Source organism: Macaca thibetana, chromosome 12 (genome assembly GCF_024542745.1).
Source record: "Macaca thibetana thibetana isolate TM-01 chromosome 12, ASM2454274v1, whole genome shotgun sequence".
NCBI classification, from domain to species: domain Eukaryota; kingdom Metazoa; phylum Chordata; class Mammalia; order Primates; family Cercopithecidae; genus Macaca; species Macaca thibetana.
The window spans coordinates 111,649,300-111,653,431 of NC_065589.1; the positions used below are offsets into that span (position 1 = coordinate 111,649,300).

General features: G+C 39.8%; 1 pseudogene; it reads right to left on the reverse strand.

Moving 5' to 3' along the window:
* Positions 1-2,284: 2,284 nt before the first annotated feature.
* Positions 2,285-2,376, reverse strand: LOC126933313 (uncharacterized; annotated as a pseudogene).
* Positions 2,377-4,132: the final 1,756 nt, after the last annotated feature.

Genomic DNA, 4,132 nt, shown 5'->3' on the forward strand with positions numbered 1-4,132 from the left:
CTTTCCTATAGTATTTTCTTTACCCTCTCATGATGCTTAAATATATCACACTAGATCAAATTAAAGGCAGTTTAAGAGCTCAGGTCACTACTGTCCCAAGTCCATTATTATTAGTTCTCAGTTCAGCTTTCTTTCCTCACTTACATCAGACCCAGAAAGACACACAAATATAATCTCCTCGGGGTTGCCAAGGATTGGTGCAGAGATCAAGTCAGAGATGGAGGTGTGGAAAAATTTAGGTAAAGATCTCTCTCTTCCTTTCATCTTCTTTCAATGAAACACCACCAACAACAAAACAAATATGAAGTACACAAGAAAATCCTCGCTAATCTATTTTTGAAAGAATGCTTTTCTTCTATGCTTTCTCCTGCCACCTGAGAGATAAAATGATTGAATTAATGAATCAGTATACATCAATGGTAATCATGGATGTGTTTAGTCAGCCCTGGGTTCTTTGCAATTCTGGGTTTCTAATAAAATATTCAGGCTTATTTTCCCAGTCTGAGTTCTCATATTTTTATGTGACATCTTGAGTATTTGGACTCAGGTAGTAACAAATGTTATATCTGCTGGGTGAGATGTTCAATGTGAGTCATCATGACCTGGAAAACCTTACGGTTCCATTTTTCCTTTTAGCAAGCTTTCCAGATATTCTATGAGAACTTACAGAAAATAAATTTCAATAGAGACATCCACACCCACAAGGTTTAAAAACATGGAGCATAAACATATGAGAGTCAACATGATTTATTCTTCATTTTAGCTATTAGATAAAATGTGAATATGAAATTAGCAAATTAAATTAGATTGATAACTCGTCTGGTTAGTAACATAATAATAATAGTTCAGTTAAGACTGTTAATAATTTTTATACCCCATATGACTAGTTCTTGTTTATAAGATGGCCTCTAAGGAAAGGAAATGCAGAGCCATCCATTACCAGCAGGCAGAAAGTGTGTGACTTTTTAAGCACCCAGTGGTGTCGATGGGTCACATTAACACCCGATTAGGCATCCATGTCATCATTAAAGTCGCAGAGACAGGGTGCGCTCTACAAGAAAGATAGCTGTTATTATAATCGTTAGAACAAGGCGTAAGAATCTCTCATCTGACATCCTCCTGGGTGTTTTCTATCACAACTCCCACCTGCTACCTCACTTCTTATTGTATCATTATTTAGAAAAATGATGGTAGTGTGACTTGAGGTGAAGCCTTTTGAATTTTCATTAAAAGAAAAAAAAATCATTATAAAAAACATGTTATATATTCAGTGATACCTCTCTCACTTTTTCTTACTTGAAAATGACATGAATAATTTGGGAAAAATAAACTCATTATGTCATACTGGGATTTCAATATTAAATTATATTATTTTGAAACCATATGAAACTGCTATTTAGACAGTCAAAAAGAGTTGAAAATTAGCAATTTCATATGGTTCAACTTAATAAGAGCTGTTACTCATTGATCATTGTTTGTGTCAGAAAAATCTATGAAAAATATCCTTATTTCCTTATTAATCTTCATAATCATCACAAGTAGTGATAGTAAATCTCCATCAGTTCCCGTCCTCCTACCTTTGCCAAAGTCACCTCACATGGACCTTCTTAGGCAAATGAAGTTTCAAGATCAGTCCTCCATCCCATTCCCTGCCCTTCACTTCCTACACTATCCCTCTCTTACAATTGCCTCTCCGAAGCTCTCTTTTATGGAAACGTTTGTGATGGTACTGCCTGAGACACAGGCATTGTTATCACACACGCTTAACAGATTGGGAAATGGAGGCTTAGGGAATCAGGAAGGAAGAGAATTAGAGCAGAAATTAAGCAGGATTTGAACCCAGGTCATCTTGGCTTAAAATTCTGAGCTTCTTCAACAGTTGCCATAGTATCTCTATGCTTGATGACTCAGTCACCTGATATAAAGCACGTGAAGGTGACCAAATTGCTAGAATTAACCCTATTCATATAGTCATGTCAGATCAATAGAAATATTACTTTGTCCTTGTCCTCATGTAATGTCAAAGATCGATGAAACCTCAGAAATGACCTGATGGTTCAGTGTCCCTAGGGGAATTTGCTGCAAGTGAAATATTCCAGACCCCTTCTCCGAAGATTCTGAATCTAAGTCGGGGATGAGTCCACAAAGATTTACTTTTCTATAATCACGTCAGGTGAGCCCAGTGAGAAACTTCAGGAAAATCTTGGATAAATGTTAACCTAGTCCAATTGCCTTATTTTATTTATTTTTAAAAAATGTTTTTCATTTAAAATTTTTTTCTTCAGGTCAGATGGGTAATGTGCCAGTTTGAGGGTGGCACATCTCACACACGTGCGTGAACACCCACTCATCTGCGCTCATGAACTACAAAAGGATCGATTGCCTTATTTTATAGATGAAGAAAGTCACTTGATATGTGAAGCTACTTAATTTACTGCTCTGTTGGTACCATTGGTACTAGGACTAAATTTGGGTCTCTAAACCCATAATCAAGTGGACTGATTCCTAAACTTTAACCACAGGCCCCAGAAATGCAGGTGTAGTGAGCATTATTAAAGGTTAAATAAATAACAGGAGTCACACATGCAGTATTTATCAACAAGCACAGCAATGACCTTTTGATTGAAAGTGGATCTGTTATTAGGCCTCCACTTGCCAGCTAGCCTAGCTCAGCTGGGGGCACCAGAAGTCAGTTCAGGCCTAAAAGTAATCAAACTGAAGACTAGATGAAACTTATAATGAAATCTTCAAACAGAACCTTCCCCAAAAGTCACCATTTCCAGACTAGTCTGGGTTGGAAATACCAGCTTCAGGTTTTTAGAGTAAACATGTAAACCATGTACTCTGTAGAAATGGACCTAAAACAAGCCTGATCTTTGGACCTCCTAAGGGATGCCATGTGTTTGGACAAGGTCGTGGATTTATCCAATCAAATGCTTACTTGAGTGGTTTTAGAGCAGTTCCTTGTATGTGGTGAAAAGGCAGACTGAACAAGAATCTCCAGATCAGAAATATGGGGAGGGGTCAGGAGAGTATAATAAATTCCTTCCCAATACACACTAGTACCATGTGGATGGCAGCTGTGAGCTCCTTGCATTTAGGGAAATGGTCACTTGGTGTGTGATACAGTACCTGCACCTCCATGCAAGACTGTAGACATGGGGAGCCTTTACTTCCATCTGGGAGCATGCTATGTTGCCTCTGTCAATAACTATCTCTATAAATTTTAAAATTTCGGTTCAGATATATCTTTTGCATCCTTTATCTGTGGCTGTTGGTGTCTTTCCATTAATCATGTCCCATGGCCCTGTTGTGATAACAATGCACCCACAGTCCTCAGTTCATGTAAGCACATACAGTGAATAGTAATGAAGATGGTGGTTTGGACATGCCACTTCTATTTCTGCAAGCCTCCATAAATCCAAGGCAAGGTTCTAAGGTGCCTGCTGGTGCTCCATAGAATTCTCTTCTGAACCCAGTTCTTCAGTCTCCATATCTTTTTAGTCTTTGTTTCATCATCCTCTGCCCTCTTGATGTTGTTAGTCTATTTAACAGACATCTATTCTTTAGGCATCTAAGCCTCCATTCCATCTGGAAAGCTGTCTATACTTTTGTGAAGACCTGGATGATCCCTGTCCACTGCCCATGGTCAAGGGTGAGGGGCGGCTCAGCAGGTACATCCCTGCTCTTAACTGCTGCCTCCCTTCCCTGCTTGTTGGTTAATTGTGCTCAGTGCCCTTTGAGGCAGGGCTCCAGCATGCCCCGATGTCCGCAATTCTCTCTCAACCAAGACTTCAGCACAGCACAAGGAGTGTTTTGATTTTTTTGTTTGTTTTTGAGATAGAGTTTCGCTCTTGATGCCTAGGCTGGAGTGCAATGGCACAATCTCAGCTTATTGTAACCTCTGCCTCCTGGGTTCAAGTGATTCTCCTGACTCAGCCTCCTGAGTAGCTGGGATAACAGGTGTCTGCCACCATGTCCAGATAATTTTTTGTATTTTTAGTAGAAACGGGATTTCACCATGTTGGCCAGGCTGGTCTCGAGTTCTTGATCTCAGGTGGATCCACCCTCTTCGGCCTCCCAAAGTGCTGGGATTGCAGGTGTGAGCCACCGCGCCCGGCCAGCACGAGGT